This window comes from Protopterus annectens, chromosome 7.part0 (genome assembly GCF_019279795.1).
Source record: "Protopterus annectens isolate FY-2018-M chromosome 7.part0, PAN1.0, whole genome shotgun sequence".
Taxonomy (NCBI): Eukaryota; Metazoa; Chordata; order Ceratodontiformes; family Protopteridae; genus Protopterus; species Protopterus annectens.
In genome coordinates this window covers 798,063,756-798,090,834 of record NC_056739.1, presented here as the reverse complement: position 1 = coordinate 798,090,834, position 27,079 = coordinate 798,063,756, and the positions used below count along the sequence as shown (strand labels likewise).

Genomic DNA, 27,079 nt, shown 5'->3' with positions numbered 1-27,079 from the left:
AATGTGACAGTTACAAGGGAAGTCATCCTTGCCAAATGATATACAACACCATATATTATAGAAATTTTGGTTTTGTATTAGAACACTACCCCACCAGATGCGCAGCAGCAAGCACCGCCGAAATCTCGCCCAAGAACCTCCGTGTGACGTTTACTGTTTGTCTACTTCTGAATAAACATAAGTAGACCTCTGTCAGCCATATGAGTATATAAAACATGGATTGCAAATTATAGCTTAATATATATGGCGGAAGCCCAACATGGCACCTTTACTGCTTATATGTCATTTTCATACAAACACAGAGAAACAAGCTAGTGGAAAAGTTGTCGCTGTTAATTACATTAAAAAGCAACAACGGAATGCAGTACATTCCAAGTACTACGCTTAAATCACCATCCACACCTGTTTCAAGCAAAAAATTGCAAATATATTGACATTACTTAATTGTTCAAAGCTAAAGGTTAAGAAAAAAGTTGTATATACCTCATGCATGAAATGTTTGTAAATAAACATGGACAATTTAAATAAAGAAACATGGAGGGTTGCAGGGAGGCCTGCCCCCCTGCAAAAGCGATTATGGTGCAAAACTATTGTCAGGAGTACTGGGGGGTGTTTTTATACATAATTACAAGACAAAAAAATAAAATTAAACCATGACATAACCAGGTCAACAAAACTAGAGAGTATTTGGGGTGGTGCAGGGGGGCCTGTAAAGACTACCATTGTTGGCTTTAATTTTTCTTTTTTTACACTTAACATTATGTCAAGCTCTGGTTGAAACATGTTGCTCTGGTTAACATCTCGACACTGTGTAAATACTAAGTTTGTACCTGGCTATGAAGTAATGCTATTTAATGATCTTCTTCTGTTTAATAAAACAGAAATCCTCCCCGATAATGACTGTTTTCTTCGGTATATTCACATACTGAGTACTCACTGTGAATATTCATGATGCCACATCGAAATCTGCATGCCTTGGTCAATCGGACATGATTACCAAGGTACGTCACACGGCCTTCACCTGCCAATCACATTCACCACGCCTATTTCTGTGCAGAAATGCCGGTGGGGTAGTGTTCTAATACATAGCCGAAATTTCCACCTATGCCAAACCTCATCTTAAGCAATTTCTCCACAACCCAAACATTTGGAAGTGGTACAACATGAAACATATCACTTTGCTACAATGACCACTTAATTGTGCTACCCGATCAGCACCTCTCAATTCCTTTAAATAGTGATGCAATCTCTGCCCTCACTGTAAAAGGCATCCCAGACCGAGATTGCAGATCCTCAACTTTTAATCAATCGTCTATCAATAAAATAAAATAAAATAAAACTAAATAGCAAAATGCAGACCAAACATGCCCAACAAACCACACCACTGTAATACTCTACAAAAATTACAATGACTGGATCTACAGGGCTGTCTTTTACTAAAGTCAAGCTTATATGCACTATAATCTATAACCCTAATAAATATACAACTATACAGGAACCAATTCCTCTCAAAGACGACTATGATTTCAGTAATTATAACTGTTATTCGTTATCAAATCTAATAACCAGGCTGGTGACTCGTTATATTCTACCTACGTTGCCAAACTACTCAACTCTTTTCCTATCCATATTAGAAGTGAAGCAAGCATTACAGCCTACATATTAAAACTACAGCTAAACCTACAAGACTACAGACTGCTCATGCCCACAACAAAATGCAAGTAGAACAAAGACAATACTAATTGATTGAGATACCTTCTCTACTATAAACTCTCTAAATTCTTCTACAAACAAATTAAATAGCACATATCACCATCTCTGTATTTGGCATATACTATTTCCCTTTCACTCAACTTACAGTTTAGGACTGCTTATTATCCATTAAATTTACAAACACCACAACATAAGCAATTTAACCAACTGCAAAACACAGAAAAAACTATCACCAACAATGAAAATCAACACACTCAAAAAAGTTAAGTATAGAAAAAAATTAAAGTTAATAGCCCCGAAAAAAGTCTGTTAAGTAAAGACCAAACACAACTAGTAAACAATCTGAGTACCAAAGCCAGTTCTATTCAAACCTAAGGGACATCCAGCTCAAAACCAAGACACATCCAAAATCCAAGCCAATGATTCCTTAAAAGCCAACGTTCTTGCACCAGTAGTTCAGCTGATAAAACTGCTCGGGAACATAATAAAAAGGTACACCGAGTTAGTGAAACAGGCATCACACTGACAGTACAAACGGGAACATAATAAAAAGGTACACCGAGTTAGTGAAACAGGCATCACACTGACAGTACAAATGTAACTCCAATACCAAATGAAATGCTGCAGTCAAAAATCATAACAAGTTATCAAATGCTACCACGGCTACAAAAATACTAGTGTAACAAACTGCCAGCAGCAAAGTAAAAAATCGAGCAAATCATTAATATTCCACTAGCGTTCAATTGGTATTTAAACTATAAAACTCTCCATCATGGTTAATCAAAGGAAAAGTAAATGCAAACAAATCCACACAGAAGTACTTGAAGAGTGCTGATAAAATTTGATAAAACAGTTAAACGTCCAAACAAGTCATACTCACAAGCTACATCATGTCAGTCTCAGTGTTCAGCAGAGGTTCATAGTTACTAGGCAAGCAGTCAAGATCATTAAGACACCAAACAGTTTCCAAATTACCTCAGAGCATTGTCTGGTTAAGTGATTTGTTCAGAATCAGTAAGCAAATGTAAGCTGTGGGAATCAAACCATGGACAACAGGAAGCAAGTCATTAGCATATCACAGCCTTAATCCTTTGTGCTAATTACAAAACTATCTATAAAAAGAAATCACTTTTGTAAAAATACTAAAAATATATGTATATACACATTTTTCATTCTATAACTGCTAGCTAAATGTTTGCCTTGTACTACGACAGTCAAATAGCAACTGCCTGTTAAAATGCTTTCACATTAATGGAGCTTTTCTCCACAGGACGTCTCAGAAAATAAGCTTGGTTGGCCTATCTTGGTAAATAAAAGAAAATGAATAGATACAGATAAATAAACAGACAGATCGATCTGAAGTAACTCATGCAGTCACAGCTCTAGTGGATCTGTAATAACACCCGATGTAATCTAGGTAGCAGTTATTACTGTAGCAGCTATGCAGCAAAACCACATCAAATTCAGGCAGCAGTCATAACCCTTGAGAATCTGCTGAACTTGTCTTAATACTGCACAGTTAAGTATAAACAGTATCAATTAACAAACATGGCTGGCCACAAGAAATTATATTAAAGGCTAATCTAAACTTATTAACCATCACTGAAACTTTATTAAAAACTTAACTCAATCTTCCTGTAAAGACACAATGGAAACTACACTGGGTTAGTAACTGAACAAAGTAATAACCGCAGCCATCATTATAGGTTCATAGGTTCATAGGTTTATACTAGGCTATCTGCCCTAAGGCATTTATAAGCCTAGCCCAAATTTTTGTGGCTTACGCCACCCCTTATATGAAAAAATACTGTGCCCATTAGTTTGTTGTGCCTCTGTCCAGCAGTGACACAGAGATGATTCCCGGGGTAAACCTACGATCTCCCATCCACAGGTCTAGATTTCTCTTGAACAGAGTCAGCGAGGTGCTCTGCCTCACATGGACCGGGATTTTATTCCACAGCATAGGGAGTCTCTGAGTGATAAATCTATCCCTCCAGCACGTCCTATTTATATCCGTGCTAAGGTTTAAGTCGCTTGCTCTAGTGGTTTTGGTGGATTTGGATTTTTTGAGGTGGAGCATGTCCATTAATTCCGGGTTGGACATGGCCTTGTATGTCAGGCACATGTCACCTCTGAGCAGACGGTATGCGACTGAATAGAGCTGGAGTTTCTTCAATCTGGCAGCATATGACAGATTTTGGAGTCCCTTTATCCTTTTGGTGAGGAACTTTTGGGGTCTCTCACTGCATGCAAGGGACTTCACCACCACATTAAAAATCAATCTCCTTGCTAATCATGGTACAGGTTTAAAACATCAAAATTGATATCCATTTCCTTTTTCTTGTGAATCACTGCATACTCCTCTTTTCTACACTCCCTCAGTTAGCTCTGGCTCTTTACACTGACACACACCCCTTCATCTTCTAGTTTGGAGTAGATTTCTGACTGCAGTATCCTTTTTATACTACTAGCCATGGACCACAGCTGCTCAATTGTTTCTTCACACCAACCCAAACTTGTATTCACACAAGACCGTTTTATCAAAATCTCCCCAGCAACTTAAACCAATAAATCATCAACCCTGCTATCCCTCTAAACACAAACTCAGTCAAAAGACTTGTACTGTCACTTGCAATCCTGCTTCCAAAAGGGATAAAAAAAGCTCCAACTTTTCTTGTGTTTACTTCTCAAAGTATTTCATGGGACATCAACTTAATCCTGGTCTTATTTCATCTACTTCTCAGATAACCACCGACTCTTCAGCATTTCTAAACACGCACACACCCACAAATCGACAAGCCACCTCAACCCCCAAACCATCCAGGGACTACTATCCCTCCATTCAACCAACACCTCAATCATCTAAGAATGTAACACGTAACATGGAAATGCTCAAAGTAACGACAAAACCATGGACACTTAGAAGCATGTGTTAAAGGAAAAAAAAAAAAAAAAAAAACATTCTTGCAGTCACAGAGACTTGGCCAAAAAAAACACTGTTTGTTTCTCCATTTACTACATCTATAGCAGCTCACATTATTTTAAACAGAACTCACCCCAGACCTGGAGGGGGAAGTACAGTTGTGTAAAGTCTTACCATAACAATAGATGCGCCCCTGTTTTCACTGTTGTTTTATTCTTTATACGAGGGATATCCTGCCAAGGAACCATAGTCTAGAGGGGAAGGAATTTGAGAGGAGTATGCAAGGTATTCCTCCCCTGAATCCAAGTCCTCATCTGAGGAATTCCATTCCTTAGGCTGCTTAACAGGGGTAAAAGACCTGGGAAAGAGAGGGTCAGATGGCCCTTGAGGAGGCCTCAAATCCATTAAAGCACTGAACAGGCCCCGAGTAAAATCCTGACATCCACGCTGGGGATCTTTAGCAACAGGGGAAATATGTTTTTTTTCTGCTTTTTCTTAAGTTGGACATCCGCCCTAAGTACCCTCAAAAGGAATCTCCTCCCTCAAAATCTGAGGAATTCTCCTCAGTCCCTTGCAAATCATCAACCAAGGTTCCCGCTCAACATCTGGAACAGACGATGGAAAAGCCTCCAAGAACATTTGAGAAGTCGAATCCATGCCGTCCTCCAACAGGTCATTGCAGAGGAATCTGAGGCAAGCACCGGACAGTCTTCAGGGCTTTCACTACTTTCTAGAGAGACGTCTGGGGTAGGCTGCACAGCCACAGGATCAGGCCTAGGTCTTATGGCCTTTTTCTTGGCAGACAGCTGGTCCTTGGGATGGGAGGATTCCGCCATAGTACCTTGAGCCAAAAGCTTAAGTTGTGTATGGACACAGGCAAAAAAAAAAAAAAGGGGTACTGGGCTTGACCGTCTTTATGGGGAATCTGTCTCTCACATTGACATTTTCCCTTTTTGGATGACAGAAACAAAAATACAAGATACAACTGAAAAAAGGAGAGAAGAAACCCCAATGGGGCACTTATCTGATAACGAGCACAGCAGAAGGATATTCAAACTGACGTTGGATAATGGCATTCGGAAAGTGTTTGTGTGTCCATACATCACCTTTACATGCCCTAAAACCTTGTGTAGGGAGAACGTGTGTGATGCACGATGCCTACAAGATCTAAAAGCTTTGGTATACTGGCCAGATGGACTATCCTTGGCAGGAGATCCCTTATGTAAAGAAAACTGCAACAGTGATATGGAAGGACTTCAATGATTCTTGCCAAAAGCACCCTAAATGTAGGACACTATTAACTCCAAATAACCCGGACTTGAAAAACAACTAAATTGGTCCCTTATTTTTCTAAACATTGGAATATTAATCACAGTAGCCTACATCTCCCCACCCTTTCCCACAAAACATTTTCAAAACCCCACTACAGAAACATTACAAAAGAACAACCAAAAGAACAACCAATTATACTCACTTATCAATACTGATATGTTGTCAGATAAGCAGAGCCACATAGAAGGCTTCTTTTCCCAATGCAACCAACACCTACTATTACCATAAAAAAACAATCACATCAGGCAGGCACACACTACTGGACCTACTCATTACAAATATTCCACAAAGTTCATAGGTTCATAGGTTCATACTAGGCTATCTGCCCTAGGGCATTTATAAGCCTAGCCAGAGTGTGTGTGGCTTTCACCACCCCTTAGGATGAGAATACTATACCCATTAGTTTGCTGTGCCTCTGTCCAGCAGTGACACAGAGATGATTCCCGGGGTAAACCTACGATCTCCCATCCACTCGTCAAGATTTCTCTTGAACAGAGTCAGTGAGGGGCTCTGCCTCACATGGACTGGGATTCTGTTCCATAGTGTAGGGAGTCTCTGGGTGATGAATCTGTCCCTCCAGCACGTCCTATTTATATCCGTATTGAGGTTTAAGTCTCTTGCTCTCGTGGCTCTGGTGGATTTGGATTTTTTGAGGTGGAGCATGTCCATTAATTCGGGTTGGACATGGCCTTGTATGTCAGGCACAGATCACCTCTGAGCAGGCGGTATGCGACTGAATAGAGCTGGAGTTTCTTCAGTCGGGCATCGTATGACATATGTTTGAGCCCTTTATCCTTTTGGTGAGGAACTTTTGGGGTCTTTCCAACTGCTGCAGGTGTCGGGTAAGGTACATTCGAATGGGGCGTTGTACTCAATCATTGGTCTGATAAGTGAAGAGTACAGGGTACAATGACCTCTCCTGATCTGGATGTGAATCCCTTCATGATTAGGTGGGCAATGTAGAAGGTCTTCCTAACCACTTTGGCAATGTGAGTGTCAAAAGAGAGGTTACTGTCAACTTGGGTCCCCAGGTCCCTGATAACTTCTTCCGTGTTTAATGGATTACCACCTATGTGGTAATTTGGGGTTACCTTGTTTTTCCCAAAGGGTATGACTATACATTTTTTGGCATTTAGCTTAAGGCCATGGCTCTGGCACCAGTTATCCATTTCTATGAGACCTCTCTGGAGGATGTCTGTGTCTGATGGAGTGTCAATTATGGTTCCCAGTTTGCAGTCATCTGCAAATTTTGTCAGCCACAATCCCCCTATGTTTGCCTGCACTTCAGAAACATAAATGCCGAACAAGAGGGGGCCCAGGACTGAGCCCTGTGGGACACCGCTCGTGACCGGCTTAGAGTCTGACATGGCACCAGCAACTCTAACCCTGTGTGTTCTGTCCTTGAGCCAGTTTGCAACCCATCTTGTGACATATGGGTTTACATCTAAGCTGGTGAGCTTTTCTATGATGCCCGAGTGGGGTATTGTGTCAAACGCTTTTGCTAGGTCAAGGTAGGCTGTGTGAACTGCCTTACCCTCATCAATGGCCTTAGTGACTGTTCGAAAAAGTCGACCAAGTTCAAGAGGCAGGATCTGCCCTTGACAAAGCCAAATTGGGTAGGATCCAGTGTCTGTAGGTCCCCAATGTCTTTATTTATGAGTTCCATTATGATCCTCTCCATAGCTTTGCAGACAAGGCTCGTCAAGGTTATGGGGCGGTAATTTCCAGGGTCCGTAGAAGCACCGCCTTTGTGGAGTGGGACCACAGTTGCCGTACGCCATTCTTTGGGTACGTATCCTGTAGTAAGGCTAAGATTAAACAGAAGCCTTATGTGTGGGTTTAGTTCCTCATTGAGTTTGTGTAGCACACAGCCGGGGACACCGTCCGGTCCCATTAATGCTGTGTTTTTTGCTTTAGAGAGAGCAGCTCTCACCTGGGCATCTGAGATGTTTGGGAGGCTAGACTCTGGTGGGATAGATATTTCTCCTTTTTGGGGGGGAGAGAAATTTGCACTGAACCTGTCTGCCAGTATGTTGGCAATGTCTGTGGGTTCAGTGATTTTTTTATCATTTTGGACTAATTCTGAGCATATCTGGGAGTTTCCACCCAGGTTTCTAACATAGCTAAAGAAGGCCTTATGATTGTCTTTTGTGTCATTAGCGATTTTTCTCTCAAAGTTGGCCTTGGACGATTTTATGAGTGATTGTAGTTTTTTGCTAGTATTAATCAGAGATGCCTTCCCTTTTAGGGATTTTGCTCTGTCATGTAGTAGCTTTCTCCTCTTGTTGTAGAGTTTGTTTATGGCTGGGGTCCACCAGACCGGGCGCCTGCATTTGGTGGAAAGGGTCTTGATTTTATTAGGGATTGCTTGATCCATACATTCCTGGAGGTGCTCGTAGAAGGCATTTGTAAGGGTTTCAGCAGCGTGGGTTGTGGTTTCCACTGGCTCGGGGGCCTTGAAGGATACCACTCCAGTCTTAAGAAGTGTGAAGTTTGCTTTTGAGAAGTTCTTCACTATGGTCTTTTTTGCTGGGGGCGGGATGTGGATCTCCAGTAAGATTAATTTATGGTCTGATCTCACCAATGAGGGATATACTTCCGGTGTGGAGCATTTTGTCCCCATGTTTGTGATGATCAGGTCTAGTATATTTTCTCCTCTTGTGGGAATGGTGACTAGTTGTTCCATAGCATTTGAGTTTATGAACTCCAGGAACCTTTGGGCTAGGGTGTTGGGGCTTGAGTAATGTTCCCAGTCTATGTTTGGGTAGTTGAAGTCACCCAATATGATGGTGTTTGGAGAGACATTCATACTCTCCAGTGTCTTCAGGAAGGCTGTGTGGGTTTCCTGAGTTTGAGAAGGTGGTCTGTAGCATGTTACAAACTGTAGGGCAGTTTTACCTATGGTTAATTGCACCTGGATGGTCTCCAATGCTTTGTGCGTTGCTACTAACCTGGAGGTGTGGGTATCCTTTATGAATATGGATACTCCCCCTCCTTTTGTGGTTCGGTATGGATTTTGGGGCCAGAACGCATGATATGAGGTATAACCTGATAGTGCTGGGGTGCTCTCAGGAGCCTTGAACCAGGTTTCAGTCACAGCACAGACATCGATGTTCTCCATACTGAGGAGGGCTTCGAGGGCGTGCATCTTGAGGTTTAGACTTCTGGCATTGAGCAGTATAACCCTTTGTTTTTCTCCATTTTTGTTTTCTAGGGCGGTAGGTTTATCATTTGAGCCTTGCCTAAAAAAGGCACTATGGGGGTGGCAAGAGCCTTTGCCAATATCCGGAAGCCCAGGGGTGACAGGTGCAAGCCATCCCTTGCGAAGCAGCGTGGCTTGTCAAGCATGTCATCCCATGCAGACAGACATTGGATCCCCTTAGAATGACACCAGTAATTAAGCCAATTATTAAAGCTGATCATTGTCTCTGTATTGTGGCATCATTCTTGGTGAGGGTAGGATACTGCTCAGGGTCAGGGTCATACCGGCCTGGGCTACATAATCTGAGAGCTCCTCTATGTCTCTTTTCATGTAGTCCAGGGAGGTACGTCTCAGGTCGTTCACACCGGCATGGACAATGACTGAGTCATACTTGTACTTGCTGTGGAGTGACCTGAGTGCTTGTGTTATGTGGCGGATTCTAGCGCCTGACAGGCAGCTTACTGTGATCTTTTCCTTGTTCAGTCTGGTGAGTGGGACGTCAGTGTGTCTGACTATGGAGTCACCTATAACAAGTGTGTCTGGCATTGTGTTTGGCCTTAAGGGCTGTGACTGTTTAGCACACTGACTTTGAGAACTATGTGTTGCATGTCTTATGTCTTGAGGTGGCAGTTGCTTGGGTGTCTGCTTTGGAGGCCTCTGTAGTTTTGGTAGATTTTTGATCAGTGCCTCTGAGTATGTCTGTGTGTTTATGTGTTTGTTTTGCAGTTGTGATAGTTCTATGTGAAACTGGGTTTGTGGTGTGTGTGGTTTCCTTCTCCTCCTGTCTGGTCTTGCCAGTCCTGAGTTGAGAGAGCTCAGCCTCCACTTTGGCTATATAGTTGCATCTCTCACATGTATTTGTGTTTTGTGGGAGAAGGAGTGGGTTGTCTGTGTACATGAGGCAATTGTAACATTGCCTCAAGATGCCCAGATTCACCAGCTGAACAGGAGAGGACGCAAGCAACTGACCCTTCGACATGCTAGAAAAAGTGAAAAAGTTTGCTGTGTAACTGAGTCAGAAGGGACCTATAGGGAAATGGGTACTCAAGGGGATTCTAGGCTAATGTAGTACTTTGTTTAGTATATAAGTACTTTACCTATATAAAAATGCTTTAGGAGCAAGTGCTGAGCTTTTGAGATCGAGAATAGACTGTTTCATATTCACTCTCAACAGCCTTGTAGCTTGTTTCTCATTGGAAGCTTTCTTTTCCTTCAAACCCCTTGCTCCCCCTCCCATCTTCCAACAGATACAAACAATCTCAAAATAAAGAAGACAAAGTCCATTCAGGACTATACTGCACCAATTTGTCTCCTACATATCAGTCAAAAGACCCTGAGAAGGCCCCAAGTATTTTCAATGCTCTGGTCAAATGATAGTAGACAAGTACTTTCCTTCCACTAAACAGAGGGTTGGAGTAATCACAAGCCCTAACCTTAAAATATTAAAGAAAGAGTCAAAACCTGGAAACTCTGGAATATCAGCAAACAATCCTGATGACTACACTAAGTCTCTCAGAAACAGGTGTAAACTAAAATTTAAAGACGTGAAAGCCAAGTATTCAAGATTTCAACTCGTGTCCAGAGACTAAAACATTAAGCTGGTGTGAGAACTTATAAGATATCACTTATATTGAATCCTCCCCAAGGGGCCTTCTCCTACTCATCCTGTGACACTAAATTACTGAAAGAAATTATAACTCTCGTACTCTCACTCTCTCTCTGCCACAAATGGCTAAACCACAACCTCAGAGACTCTCCGGTCTCCTTTCTTCCCGATACCTTATTCAACAACCCTAGCTCAAAGTCCTTCCTCAGCTTAGCATCAGTCGTCCTCTACTTCAGAGAAACAGCACTGAGCAAAGTGAGAAGATGCCTAGAAAAAATAGACAAACAAGAACAACCCTAACCGTAACTGTGTACATCCCTTATTCTTAAGACTGACCTCAACCACTCTCAAAACTCGATCAAATTTTTTTGCCATTAACAGGAATAATCCCACATCAATTCAAATATTACCCTATAATCCCAATTCCTATGAAATCCTGTATCTTCTAAACCTCAGAATTTCATCCCATCTCTATTCTTTGCCTTATCACAAAAGTTTTGAAAGATTACTTTATAACCAGATCCAATGGCACCTTGAAAAATGTGGACTCTTTACAGACTCCCAGCACACAGAAACAGAAAACACCCTTAGAGCAATTTACTCCATCACAGACACATTTATCAGCAACAGAAAGTGGACATGTTTCAGGATGCAACTTCACAGGCCTTGACATGCTTTCAAAAGAGTGCATCACTCGTATCTTTCTACAGAACCTAAAATTGCTCCACTTTGGACCCAGTGTAATTGTACTGTTCAAGAAGTACCAAAACAGAACATGTCTCAAGCTTCTGTCCTGGGCCCCATCTTATTTTCTGTTTTTGTAATTGACATTAACTTAGTTGCATCCTCCAGTGATACTGCACTTTACATGGATGACAACACTTCACAAAACAGGTCCAACTACTCTTGCATTAAGAAACCAAAAGTTACGTACATACCATAACGTTAGTTTCATGTTTACTTCTTCAGTCCTCCTCAACTGATGGGTAGTTAGATCCAAACAGAAATAGCAGCAGCTCTCAGACTAGATACAAGGCTCAGGCGAAGATTTACCTGGTTTAGCACTTTCCTCCTTTTTATCCCGCTGTTTTTTCTCAGGGCTAAAATTTGAATCGACAATTTTTGCTTTATTCTGAAGTATTATAAGTACTCATTAGTGTTTATTTGTTGGACTCTCTTAATGTACAGGTTTGTGTTGTCAGTGTTTACGGGCTTTTTTCTTTGCTGATTTAGAGGCATGGTTTAACTTTTTCTTTGCAGAATGATGGACAAGGCATCCAGTTTTAATAAGTGTTCTTCAGGAGTCCCTCACTGAGGATATCAATTTCAGTGATGGGGAGGATTCTCCTAGCCCCACCCCCTTTAGAAAACATCTCCTTTGGTGATATTAGCGTTATTGAGAGAGAAGGGGGATGGGTCCACCTATATCCCTTTTTAGGAGTGATCAATATTCCTTGTCATTTGGTGCTAGCCTGTCTAGTTCTTAGGTGGTCCTTCGTGCAGAAGAACTGGTGAATTTGGTTTCGAGGCAGGCTTGGAAGGAATCAGATGTGGTGAACCAATTTCCTGGAAGCCCAATAAAATTTTAGTCTCCACAAAGGATAGGCCTGTCTGGAGCAAGAGTCCTTTGGTAGATTCCATAGTGGTAGCAGTGGCCACCAGGAAAGAACTCACAGATGAGAGCATTACTGTCCATCCCTTTACAGGGAATCCAAGGTGTTGGGACAGATTTGCGAAGTGGATATATGCTTCAGCTACCCTCACCATAAGGACTTAATAAAGGAAAGTTCAAAGTCCCTCTCAGGGTTCATGCTTGTGGAAGTCCGAAAGTCAATGGATATGCAACTGACTACCCTCCAGTTCCTCTCAGATGTGTCCATGAGTCTTTTTTCTAATAAGGCTAATGGCAGCTAGAGAGCAGTGGGCACTGATACTGCTGTTTGCCTGTATGCCTGGATGCATCTCTGAAGCACTTTAAAACATCCTTCATTAATGTCTCCTATGGGTCCCCTCACTTCGGACCCAAGGTGAAGGAAACACTTACTAGAAAGTCCTTCTCTACTCCACAAAAACAGACCCTCTCTAAGAACCAAAAAAGGGACAAGAAGCTGCAGTTTCCACAAATCTCAAGGGTTTGCTTCCAATGCTTCTAGCGATAGGCCCCCAGAGTCAGTCACGGAATAATCACAATGGATGTCACACTTGAAGCAGAGGTCGTCCACAGAATCAAGGTCTTGAAAAGTTGCCCAACTGCTGTATTCTGGAGGCATTTCAAGCACTTGCCTTTAAACCCCTTAGCCAGGACACCCAAGTTTTGTGAGTACAGAGAATCACAGCCAGAGGCTACAAAATTCCATTCCTTCTTTACCCCCATTTCAAAAAGACTTCCCAATGTTCCACCCCTACAAACGAAAGCTGCAGCACAAGAGACAAAAAAAAGTTGCTAGACAAATGGGTCACCCAGAAGTCCTACCAAACCAGCAAGGATCTGAAGTCTATTAAGATTCTTTTTGGTACAAAAAAAAGAAAACGGGAACCTCAGGCTCATCACAGGAACCTCAGGCCCATCTTGGACTTTAGTCATTTAAATCAATTTGCAAAACAAAGTTCTGGATGGTCACACTTTAATTCATCCTACCATTAAGAAAGGTCAACTAGATGTCCTGTACAGACCTTCAAGATGCATAATACCACATCAGGATAAACAGGTGTTCCAGAAGGTTCCTCCTCTTTCATCTGTTAGCCAGTCATTTCTAGTTCAGAGGCCAGCCCTCTGGTCACACCTCTCCAGGTGTTCGTCAAGTACATGGCAATGGTTGCACCTCATCTCAGACTGCAGGGGTTCCGTGTGTTCCCACATCTGGATGACTGGCTTATATCTGCCCTCTCCAGGAATCTTTTATTTCAAGCCAGGGACTCCTTGCTAAAGCTATGCTCTCATCTGGGAATCGCAGCCAATGTAGAAAATTTGTAGACCCTGTCCATGCAACACAGTTCCTTGGGGTCTAAATGGACATCACATTGCAGATAAGCAGACTGCCAGAATAGAGAATTCTTATCCTCCCAAAAGCAAGCATTAATACTCCACTACCATCAGAAATCTCAGGTCTGAATCATACTGCAACTCCTGGGGTCAGTGGCAGCCTCTCTCTCTAGTTCCTGAGGTCAGATTTTACAAAAGGATTTGCAATGGACTCTGGTAGTTCAGTGGTCAGTGCAATGTCAACCAATACATTTTCCCATTTGCCTCACCAGCATACGCAGATGCCATGTTCAGTGGTGACTAGACCCCCCCCACGAATTTTACAAGGTTGCCCTTTTGATCTACTGTCCCTCCAAACCACAATAACTATGGAAGCTTCCCAGTGGGGGGTGGGGGACATTTCATGAGAAAGACAGTCCAAGACCGGTGGCCTCCTTGGCAAAGGCCAGTCTCCACATCAATGTTCACAAGATGACAGCAGACCTCCTGGCATTGCAAGCTTTTCAGGTCTCCATCCCCAAGGGTGTGTTCTTAAGCAAGACAGGCAACATGCCAGTGGTTTGGTACATTAATAGTCAAGGGGAACACACTCTTACCCATGGCCTTGGGATTTTGGGAAGCCATGAAGGTTTGGCAATGGGTGATGTCTTCCCATCACTTTCTGACAGAAACTCGCATCCCAGGGAAATCCAGTGTAATAGGGGATAAGCTGAGCAGGTCCATCCTTCTCCCTAACAAGTGGTCTCTTGAGCATGTAGTGGTAGATCAAATTTTAAGCAACTGAAGCCAGTACTGTGACATCTTCACCACTCCCTCCAACACCAACTGCAGCAGCTATTTTGCCTTGATCCTCCAGGAAGGAAGTCTCCAAGAAATGCTCTCATCCACAACTGGCCACCAGGTCTTTCGTTCGCATATTCTTCCACTCCCCTCATACCGAAGTTTACGCAGAAAGCAATATGAAATAAGGTGAAAGCAATCCTCATTGCCCCTTTTGGCCTGGACAGGTATGGTTTCTCTTATCTTTCGCCTCATCTCATAAACCTTCCTTGTGTGCCGGATCCCACTCCGGACTTTCTCTCACACCTGTCCGGCACACCTCATCTGGATACAGCAGCACTGAAGTTAACTATATGGTTATACCAGTTGCATTGATAACAAGGAAAGTCCAGGCTTTCCTCTTAAGTTGTACATATCCTGACATCTTCACAGAAGTCTTCTATTAGGGAAGCTCGTCTTTTTCATGATGGGGTTACTCCACCATTGAGTTTCAAATGGGGGAAAAATAAACTTGCACTGCTTCCTTGAAATGATCCAAAGCTTTTCTAAGGTGTACCTCTTTCTTTCGTCACCCCTTGAAGGATCTCATTCTATTTTGGCACATCCATTCTCCTTCAGGCTTTGCCAAAACAAGGAGTTATGTACTCACCATAACGTTCGATGTATGTAGTCCATCTTACCTTACATTCTTACCCGTGGGTTCGGAGCCGAACCTCAGCTCCGACTCGGCCATACTCTAGCTCAAAGTCTTCAACTGGCTCGTGACTAAGAGGTATCCCCATTGTACAACAGGTCTATTCCCCAGATCTTGTCTGCTGCAAGCTCAAACACATGAACACTGAGAAAAAAAACCTCAACAGAAGGGACTACTGATACCTAGAGACAATACCTCCAGGTCCTCCAGGAGGGGGAAGGAGGGAGGGTCAGTAAGAATATAAGGCGAGATGGACTACATACATCGAACATTATGGTGAGTACATAACTTCTTGATGTTATGTAGTCCAATCTCACCTTCATTCTTACCTGTGGGACAGCGTCCCTAGCACCTTGATCTTGGGTGGCTCAGTGAAAAATACTCTTCAGCACCATGGAACCAAAGGAAGATCTGCCTCTAGAGACCAGATCTAATTTGTAGTGACTAATAAAGGTATGAGGCGAAGCCCATGTTGCTGCAGCACAAATATCATCCATAGACATCCTAGCCTGAAACGCAGTTGAGGTAGCCACAGAACGTGTAGAATGAGCGTTCACTTTAAAGGGTAATTCTTTGCCATTGGAAGCATAAATAAATGAGATGCAATCGGAGATCCAGCGAGACAATGTTACCTTAGAAACTGGAACCCCAAGTCTAGTGTCTGAAAACAAGATGTGAACATCCAGCTGATGAAACTTAAATTCTGCCTTGTTGGAGAATTCAGGAAAAACTATAGGCAACTTAATGGATTGGTTGATACTGACAACAGAGGCATCCTTTGGAACAAAGGAAGGGTTGATTCTTAAGGAGACCCTATCTTTGTGAAACACCAAATAAGGTGTCCTAATCGATAATGCTTGGAGTTCCGACACCCGCCTAGCTGAAGTCATGGCTACCAAGAATACTGTCTTTCATGACAAGAATTTAATGTCACACGTAGCTGCGGACTCAAAGGGAGTTGAGGTGAGCTTCTGTAGTACAAAACTGAGGTCCCATGGCATCACTGGATCAAAGACCGGAGGTCGGAGTAACAACGTCCCTCTCATAAAAGCCCTATAAAGCCTATGAGCCATAAGGTTGGGCTCATTAGCAACGTGAAAGGTAGAAATTGCTGCCAATTGTACTTTAATGGTTGCCACAGCTAAACCCTGACTAAACAGTTGAGAAAGAAATTCCAATATCGCCGAAATAGGCACTGTACAAGGATCAATATGTCTCTCACGGGCCCAAATAGAAAATCTCTTTCACTTACTGGAATAAATCTTCCTGGTAGAAGGCTTGTGGGAAGATGATTGAATATGGACCACTTTCGGGGAAAAATCATGAAGTCTGACTAAGGATGGAACTGGAGCAGCCAAGCTGTCAACCTGATGGTCTGAATGGAGGGATGGAACTGTCCTGACATATGAGTCAGCAGATTTGGAAATGGGTCCAGAATCCAGGGCTTGACCATTAGATATGGTTGAAGGAAGGGAAAGCAAATCTGATGAGGCCAGTGTGGGGCAATGAAGATCATTTTGCTCCCCAAAGACTGTGCTTTCTGAATGATCTTTGATATCAGAGATAACAGTAGAAAGGTGTAGAGAAGACCGGAGGACCAATCATGAGTCCCTGGGTGTCTCCCCCTCTGGGGGGATAAGGGTGAAGTAGCTGCTGCATTTGGCATTGAAGGGGCTGGCAAATAGATCGCAGCAAGACTTACCCCATCTGTGGAATATCTCTTCCACAACATAATTGTTAAGGGACCACTCATGAGGCATTAGGATAGCTCTGCTCAGCCTGTCGGCAATCATGTTGGACTTCCCCGGTATATGCATTGCAACTAGAAAGCGTTGGGAAGACATCGACCACTGCCAAATTCAAAGTGCCTCTCTGCAAAGGGGGTATGATTTGGTTCCTTCCCATTTGTTCAGGTAACACACTACCGACATGCTGTCTGAGTGGATTGCAATTGTCCCTAGAGGGAGAGAGCTCTGAAGTGCTTGCAATGCTAACAGCACTGCTCTCATCTCCAAGACACTAATATGCAAATGGGTCTCGTGATCCTATCACATGCCCTGGACAGTCCTGCCAAGATAATGCCCCCCCCACCTGATCTGGAAGGCATCCGTGGTCACCGTTGCAACTGGAGAAGATGGGACAAAGGGCTTCCCCACGTTCAGATTGCTGGCCTGAAACCACCAACGTAGATCCCGCTTGCACGTGTCCTTAATCAGAATAAAATGGGAGAGTGGCAGATGCTGCAGTGACCATTGGGCGAAAAGCAGACACTCTAGAACCCTCATGTGTAGTCTGGCAAGGGGAACTAGCATGATCGTGGCAGCCATGGTCCCTAATATCTTGAAGACCACTTTTGTCCTGACCTTCCTCAATGGTAGTAAGGTATAGACCTGCTGTTGTAGAGCCTGAATTCTCTCTTCTGGTAAGAAGGCCCTCATGAGCACCTAATCTAGTTTGGTGCCGATAAAAGTGACATGCTGCGAGGGCAACAAGGCAGATTTTTTCCAATTTAGAGTAATTCCTAACCGTTGGCACAGTGTAATGGTGGTGTCCCTGGTCTGTAACAGTAGATGTCTGGTGGTGGCAGAAAGGAGCCAGTCGTCCAGGTATGGAAACACATGGAATCCCTGACGTCTCAAGTGAGCCATTACCACTGCCATGCATTTGTTGAACACCCTGGGGGCTGTAGTGAGACCAAAGGGCAGAGCTCGAAACTGAAAATGACTGGCTCCCATCCAGAAGTGTAAATGACTTCTCGATGCCCTGTCCATCTTGATATGCTAGTAAGCATCTCTGAGGTCGATGGAGCACATCCACACATCTTTCCCTAACAGAGGAAGTATTGACTGTAAGGTGACCATGCGGAACTTGGACTTTTGTACATGAAGGTTCAATTGGCTGAGATCCAAGATAGGTCTCAGATCCCCTGTTCTTTTCGGCACCAAAAAGAATCTGGAGTAAGTCCCTAATCCTACTTGGTCTGCAGGGACAGGCTGGATGGCTCCCTTTGAAAGCAACGTTTTTATTTCTAAAGTTGCAGAATCCCTGTGACTGGGTGGAAAGTCTGGGATTCCGTTCAATGGCGGGGGAGGAGAAGAGAAGGGGATATGATAACCTCTGGAAATTATCTTTAATACTCACTCATCTTGGGTGACTTCTTGCCAGGCTTCTGGGTATAAAGAAATGCGACCCCTGACCGGCTCCAGAGACACACAGTCGGGCCTCCGTTCAGGAGCGCTGGTAGAGAGAACCACGAAAGGAATCACGGTCCCCCTGTTTACGTGGGCCTCCTCTGCCTCTAGGGCGGCGTCTACCTGAATTTCCACCCCCTCCCCTGCCTCCGGAGGGGGAATCACTTTGTGCGCCCTGAAAAAACCTCTGTGACTTCCTGAACCACATTTTCCCACCCTTCTGGCCCTTGGGGTAAGGTCTAGAAGGCATGGAAAAACTGACTCCTACGGCAGACAGGGTTTTTCCTTCCTGCTCGCATCTAGGGTGAGTGTTCTTCACCTTGGTTCCGAACAACGATGAACCATCAAATGGGGCATTGGTAAATGTACACTTGAAGGCCTCCACAAAATTGCACAGGCGCATCCAGGAGTGTCTCCTAAGAGAGACTCCAGAACCCGCAGCCCTACTCACTCTGTCGGCTGCATATGAGATAAGCCTCATGGAGGAGTTGGCAAGGGAATTTAAGGTAGACATCTGTGCATTGACCTTCTGTGCCACGGCATCAGAAATGTTACCCTGTAGAGAATCTCCTTGCTCTTTTAGGAGATCTCTCTGGAGCCCCGTAAAATGCGTCAAGTAGTTCAGCGACTGCAGTGTAAAAGCCGCTGTGGTAAACACACGCTTCCCATACCTGTCCATAGCCCGGGACTCCTTGTTAGGCAGATGGATGGTAGACGAAGTTTCAGCAAGTTCCTTCTTGGTGGTCGCTGCCACCACCATGGCATCTACTTTAACACCTTTAGATAGATACTCCTTGTCAGAGGGGACAGGCAAAAACTTATTGGGTCTCCTTGGGACCAGTTCCACAGTGTCAGGAGTTTCCCACACCTTTCGACAGACAAGGTCTAACAGCTCATCAAAAGGGGGAGAAACCCAAGAGGCGGAGGATTGAGACCAAAAAGCCTTCAGGAACACAGACTCCTCATCAGAAGGGGGTTTGGAGAGCCAGCCACCTCTCTGCTTCCAGATCTCCAGGATATCTAAAAAAAGAGATATCTTCCGAAGACAACTTGGGGGACCCCTCCGACTCCTTGAGTCAGGTGTCCGACGTGAGAGACTCATCCGGGGAGTCAAGGTGTTTCTTCTTACACAATCTCTTTCTGGCGGGCTCCTCAGGCAAAAACTCTGGGGCGACATCAGAAAGTTGGGGACCACTCATGGAGGTATCCTAAGGCTTAGGATCTCTGCTGCCCAAGGATAGAGAGTGAACCGAAACAGAAACCGGTGCTGGAGTGGGCAGAGTATCTGTGCCGTACCATGCAGCTGACGACCTGGCCAGCACGCTCCTCATAACCTCGAAGGCTGATCCCCCGGCTCCAAAGGCAGACTAATTATAGGGGAAATAGTAGTAGCCCTCGGCGCTGAGGTCCGAAACAGATGTCGGGTACAAGCTCACTCGAGCCGAAGCACCAAGAGGAAGGCTTGGAACTGATGAAGATCGATCAGATCCCTTCCCCTTGGATCCAACCAGAGAACCGTGGATGGAGCTGACTGGGTCAGAGCGGGAATCGGAACCAAGAGGCCAGGCGAGGCTACTGGAACCGACCTAACGGCACCCGACGGAACCAACAACTCTGGCTCCGAAGGCCGAGAAAGGCTCGGAGGAGGAACAACAAAGGATGAAGAGGCCACAGACTCCGGAGCCGACTGGGTAGGACCCGAAATCAATTTGGCCAACACCAATGACTGAAGCAGTTTCTTCACCACCCTATCAACGTCCTCATCGGAAAGGGTCCTGGAAGATAAAGTAGGAGATCTGGACCTCCCTACAGAAGGGGACTTGTGTGAAGGAGAACCCGGTTGAAAAACTGGAGACTGGCTCTCAACCAAAATATCCATGACCGGCTCCGAAAGGCTGGGAGCCAATATGGACTTTAGTCAAGAGACTACCTTCTTTCGGCACCGAAGGCAATGGAACTGAAGAAGGAGAAGCTGTTCTAGCAACTTTCTCTGGCAGCTCCGAAGAAACATTCGGAGCCAGAGAGCACTTCTTGGAAGTCTTTTTGTCCTTTTTAGCTGGAGAGGATAATGCACTGGAAGACTAAGCCAAGTCTTCCTCGAAGGAGTGTTTAAGCAGTCCTTTCAAAATGAGTTTGTTCTTCCTCTCCTGTAGCACATGGGGACTGAAGGAATGACAAAACAAGCAGGACTCCTGGAGGTGAATAGCCCCCAAGCAGTACATGCACACAGAGTGTCCATCAGTTAAAGACATTTTATTGCTGCATTCAACACACTTTTTAAAGCCCAAAGGCCTGTGTTTTTTAGGATCCTTGGACATGCAGAAAGGAACAAATTAATATGTACACGCACTAGACCCAACTAGCAAGAAACAGAGCCTCTAACTCAAACGGGCAAGAAACCAGCGGGAAAACAACAGGGAGGACTAGGTCCTCTAACTTAAATGGGCCTAGCCTGGGGAAACAAAGGCAGGAAAGCACCACTAGCCAGACACAACACTAAACGCTAACAGAATGGAGCACCAAACCAAAGACCACACAGAAACAATGGGGAGGACTAGGTCCTCTAACTTAAATGGGCCTAGCTCGTGGAGAAAGGAAAACGAACGGAATACCTAAACAGCCAGACAAGGGCACAAAAAACAGCCAGAGAAACAAATACAGGCGGCAAAATTCCACTACCACACACACAGAGCTATGAAAATAGCTTTTTTTTGAGCAACAAGTCAAAAGTTTATAAAAATTTTATAAACAATATACTTAGCCACGGCCAAAAGCAAGACCACGTCTGAGCTTAACGAGCGGCAAACTAGATCTGTGGAATAGAGTTGTTGCAAGACAGGACACCTCTTAGCCACAAGCCAATTGAAGACTTCGAGCTAGAGTATGGGCCAATTCAGAGCTGAGGTTTGGCTCCGAACCCACAGGTAAGAAAGAAGGCGAGATTGGACTACATAACATCCCTCTTTTAAGCCTGCTGCTACTTTCAACTTGACATACCTTTCTTGGAAGACACTTTTTCTAGTGACAGTTACCTCTGGTGAAATAACCTTGGAGTTCCATAAAGACAAGCTTACCTCTTCAGACTAACCCTACCTTTCTTCCCAAGGTAGCTTTGGACTTTACCTAGAATTAAACTGTTCTTTAAACAAATAACATATTTATTTAATAAATGAAAACAAGCCATACTGACATTTTGAGTTACAAACATTATACGTCACTTATAATCTTCTACTCAAACATCACATAGCTCATTCAGCTCTTGCCTTCTCTTAAACCTCATTCCTTCTCAAACATTATTCTACATACATTGTTCCCACAATTCCTATTTTTTCTACGTAATTTGCTCCTACCCTTTTCTAGATCCCACTTCCAGTTCTTTTATCACTATTATTAACCATTAATAATTTCCTATCCTGTAGGGAAATGTTAAACTCTGACATCTCATTACACTCCCAAAAATATGTCCCCAATTACCTCTTTTTCCCCAACACACCTCCAACATGTGCAGTCTACTTGAGGAAAAATTATTTGGAGTACCTTGAATCAAACTATTAACTGCACAGCTTTCTTTCTGCATTTTCCCAATAAAGGGGAAAAAGAAGTTATGTACTCACCATAACGTTCCATCTGAGTAGTTATACTTCATTTTTCTGCAACCTGTGGGTATTCGGATCCATATCGGATCCGAGCCGGCAAATTATTTTTCTAGCATCTGCTCCAAGCTCCGAGCTCCTCCCCTACCCATAATGCACCACCATCTCCTGCCTTCCCTCAGATCGGGTTTGCTGCAACTATACACATTAGCAACTCAACCCCAAGAACGCAACATACTTATGGATATGATAAGGTCAGGGGGACAGAGGGAGGGAATGTTGCAGAAAAATGAAGTATAACTACTCGGATGGAATGTTATGGTGAGTACATAACTTCTTTATCTGAAGTAGCTAACTTCATTTTATCTGCAACCTGTGGGAGAGAGTCCCCAGCTACTTAAATCCTGGGAGGCCCTCATGGAAGGATATTCCTGAGCACCGCAGAGCCAAAGGATGCTCTTCCTCTGGAAATCAGGTCCAATTTATAATGAGAAATGAAGGTATGTGGATTTGCCCAAGTTGCTGCTGCGCAAATGTCATCCAAAGAAACCCTAGACCAAAAGGCAGCAGAAGTCGCCATGGACCTGGTAGAGTGAGCTTTAATTATACCAGGAGGAGATAAACCTTTTGCTTTGTAAACATACGAAATGCAAAGAGTGATCCATCTAGCTAAGGAAACCTTGGAAATGGCCTTTCCCAAAAAAGGTTTGGAAAAGGAAACGAACAATTGGTTGGACTTGCGGGATGACTTTGTTCTATGAAGATAGAAACAAAGTTGTCTATGAACATCTAACAAGTGAAGTTTATATTCACCCTTGTTTTAGAAATTGGGAAAGAAAAGTACAGTTTTGTACCTACCATAAATGTAGATGTTCGAGTGTATACACTGCTGCAGTCATTACACTTGGGTTATCCTGACGTCAGTCGGTTCCCCAGTCGGCCTGAGTTCCAAAGTCTTGGTTCGGCGTCGGTTGCTGTCGCCTCTTCCCGGATGTCAGTGCGACAGGGGTATACAAGATGCAGCCGACGCCATTTTCTTCATTTTTTCTTGACCCAGATGTCAGGTGCCCCCAAATGGGTAGGCAATTCAAATTGTTAATAAAACATAGATAGGAAAAGTAAACAACAACTTTTAGTTACCAGCTAATACTCCCCATAGCTAGTAAGGGTAGAAGACATAGGTACGTACCAGCAAGTAAGAGGGGAAGGAGGGAGGGTAACCTGGACTGCAGCAGTGTATACACTCGAACATCTACATTTATGGTAGGCATAAAACTGTACTATGTTCATCGTGTTACACTGCTGCAGTCATTACAGGGTAGAATCCCAAAGCTGAGGTAGGGTGGCTGGTTCTATAAGGCATTAGGTGTGGCTATAAGGCCCTGCAGAGCAGCAGTGGCGAAGCCAGCTCTATGGATTTAGAGTATAAAGGCAGATGGTAATGCTTGGTGAAGGTATGCACAGAACTCCATGTTGCTGCTTCCAAAATATCCTTGGTAGGCACTCCACTGAGGTAGGTAGTTGAAGTGGCTGTTGCCCTGGTGGAGTGAGTTCTAATGCTGCTAGGTATAGGCTTCCCATGGTGTGTGTAGCAGAAACGTATGCAATGTCCTATCCATTTTGAAATAGTCTGTTTTGAAATGGCTTTTCCCTGTGCTCCTGCAGCATATGCTACCAGTAATTGCTCAGATTTTCTGAAAGCTTTGGTTTTGTCCAAGTAGAAGCGTAATTGCCTGTGAATGTCCAAAGAATGCAGTAGTCTCTCTCCTTTATTCTGTGGTTTTGGATAAAAAGTTGGCAAGTGAATAGTTTGGTTTAGAGCCACACTTGAAACCACCTTTGGCATAAACGTAGGGTTAGTTTTTAAGGACACCCTGTCCTGGTGGAAAATGAGGAAAGGTTCCACTGCCATTAGTGCCTGTAATTCTGAAACTCTTCGAGCTGATGTTATTGCTAGGAGCAGAGCAGTTTTCCAAGAAATATATTTTAATTCTGCTGTGTTAGCTGGCTCAAAGGGAGGTAAAGTTAATTTTTCCAAAACAAAGTTGAGGTCCCAAGTTGGAGTAGGTGCTCTACGGGGCGGTCTTATGTTTTTAGCCCCTCTGAGGTACTGTTTTAGCAAAGGATTAGAGAAAATTGGAGGATCCGTGTTGTAATGAGCAGAGATGGAAGAGGCGTGGATCTTGATGGATGAAAAAGAGAGGCCTTTGTCCAGCATCTCAGTTAAATATTGTAGAATCTGAGGAATGTTTGGAACAAGAGGATCAAGGCTGTGAGCCTGGTTCCAGGCACAGAATCTCTTCCATTTATCCGAGTAGGCTTTCCTGGTACTAGGCCTTCTGCCCTCCAGAATGGCATCCACAACAGCTTTGGAAAGAGGCATTGCTTGCTTGACTAAGGAATTTTCCATGCAGCTAGGTTTAAGGTCTTTAGCTGACTGTGAAGCATCTGATTGTTGTGCTGAGTCAGCAGATGTGGAATGTGAGGCAATATCCACGGTGGTTCTTGTGCTAAATTCTTTAAGTTTGAGTGCCAGTGCTGGCATGGCCAGTCTGGAGCAATCAGGATCATCTTTGGCTCTTCTTGCCTGGCTTTTATGAGAACCTTTGGAAGGAGAGGTAGTGGAGGGAAAGCATATACTTGTAGGTTTTTCCAGCTGAATGAGAGGGCATCCACTTTCCATGCTTGTGGATGGTAACTCCTTGTGCAGAATTTCTGTAGCTGGCAGTTCATTGGGGATGCAAACAGATCTATGTCTGGGCTCCCCCATTTCTGTGTTATCATTCTGAATATTTGTGGATTCAATTCCCATTCGAGGGGATCCATGATGTTTCTGCTTAAGTCGTCTGCCAGTGTGTTTTTCTCTCCTGGCAGGAATTGTGCTTGCAGATGAACTTGATAGTTTAGAGCTGTGTTCCACAAGGTCATGGCTTGTCTGCAGAGGGGGTAGGAGTGAGTGCCCCCTTGCTTGTTTATGTACCACATAACTGTGGTGTTGTCTGTCTTTAGTAGTAGTTGTCCTGGATGCAGCAGGTCCTTGAAAGCTATAAGGGCATTTTGTACAGCTAACATCTCTTTTTGATTGATGTGGAGATGTCTTTGTTCTGCGGGCCTCTTGCCCTGAGTGCATTTTCCTGCCATGTGCGCCCCAGGCGTAATCCGATGCATCTGTTGTCAGTGTTTGACTGGCTGTAGGCTGAGTAAAAGGCTGTCCCTTGTTGAGGTGACACGCTTGAGCCCACCATCGAAACTCCTGTTGAAGGCAAGGAATTAGTGGTATAACTGTTTCCAAACTTTGACAGTGTTGAGACCATACACTCTTTAGGTACCATTGTAGTTTCCTCATATGCAGTCTGGCATATGGAATTAGTAGTATGCAGAATTTTTCTTGCAGGGAGTTGGGGTTTTTTGCCATCAATTGAAAGTATTGAGTCAGTTGTCCTTGCTTGTCTGGCGTGAGATAAGCCATCTGGGCCGTTGTGTTCAAGCTGGCACCCAGGAATATTATCTCTTGTGAGGGCACTAGTTTTCATTTCTTTTCGTTTACTGTGTACCCCAGGCAACTTAATAACTTTTTTACAAACGCCAGATGCTCTAGAAGAATGTCCTTGCTCTCTGCTTGAATCAGGCAGTCGTCCAGGTACGGATAAATTTGAATTCCTTTCTGTCTGCAAAATGCAATTACTGGTGCCAGGCACTTTGTGAAGACCCTGGGCGCAGTAGATAAGCCAAAGGGCAGTGCAGAGAATTGATAGTGCATTGAACCTGCTATGAATCTGAGGTATCTTCTGCAGTTTTGTCTGATAGGGACATGCAGGTATGCCTCCTTGAGGTCCAAGGTCACGAGCCAGGCTTTCTTGCCCAGCATGGGAAGAAGCTGCTGTAGTGTCAGCATTTTGAACTGCGGAACATCCGGGTAAGTGTTTAGAGAAGAAAAATCCAGAATGGGCCTCCAGGCTTTGTCCTTTCTGGGAACCAGAAAGAGTCTTGAATAAAATCCTTGTCCTTGCTCTTGTGGTGGCACCTCTTGAACAGCCCTCATTTCCATGAGTGCTGTAATTTGTTTTTGAGCCTCTGCCCATTGATTTGGTGGCAGATTTGGCATTCCTTTTAACCTTGGCAGAGTGTGAAAGTGGAACCTGTAACCTTGAGATACAATGTTGAGAACCCATTTGTCTTTGGTGATCAAATGCCAACTGTGATAGAAAAGTGCCAGTTTTCCTCCAAAGGGAGCTGTCAAGAGAGAGTTGTTTGGCAGCTGTAATGGGAAGTCATTGAGGCTGCTTTTTATATGGTTGGGGCCTGTCTTCCCCTTCTTTCTGGCCTGGTGCAACCCACTGTCGAGGCCGGTAAGGATCTTGTGGTTGACCTCTACCTCTTGGACGTCTGTATCTGCCCCTTTGAGGTCTGTCTGTAACCGGAAAGGACCAATTCTTTGTTGGTCAATTTCTGCTAAATCTTAGTGGCTGAACCTGTAAGAAATCCTTTAACGTTTGCATAGATTTTACCTTATCCTCCATCTTCTTTAATACCTCTTCTGCCTTAACTCCAAATAACACATCCTGTGCAAAGGTGCATCCAATAATTTTGCTTTAACATGATCTGGTAACGTATGTTCTTTTAACCAAGCATGCCTTCTAATGACACAGCCTGTAACTGCTGCTCTGCAGAAGGCCTCTAAAGAATCAAAACCACATTGCAGAGTATGCTTTCCCACTTGTTCAGCTACATGCAATAAATCCTGCATTTCTTTAAAATTAGAAGGATCTGAATCTGGAAGCATTTTTTGTTTTAACTGAGACATCAAAAATTGCTGATATTTTAGCATGTGAAACTGGCAATTTAAGGCTCTCATTGCTAGGGTTGCAGACATATATACTTTCTTTCCCCATCTGTCCAATGCTCTGGAATCTCTGTCAGAGGGGACTGGATTTTTTGCTGATGAGGCCTTAATCCCTTTGGGTCACTGAGAAATAGTTTCAGGGTCAGCAACAGGACTTTTATACAGAAATCTGGGGACTTTGTAGTATCTGTCAGGTTTAACTGGGGCTGGAGGTAAGGA

General features: G+C 43.9%; 1 long non-coding RNA gene across 2 annotated transcripts in view; it reads right to left on the bottom strand.

The window, feature by feature from the left end:
• The window catches only part of LOC122806694, a 1,210,421-nt gene that overhangs the window by 665,853 nt on the left and 517,489 nt on the right, over positions 1-27,079 (bottom strand). The window lies entirely within an intron of this gene.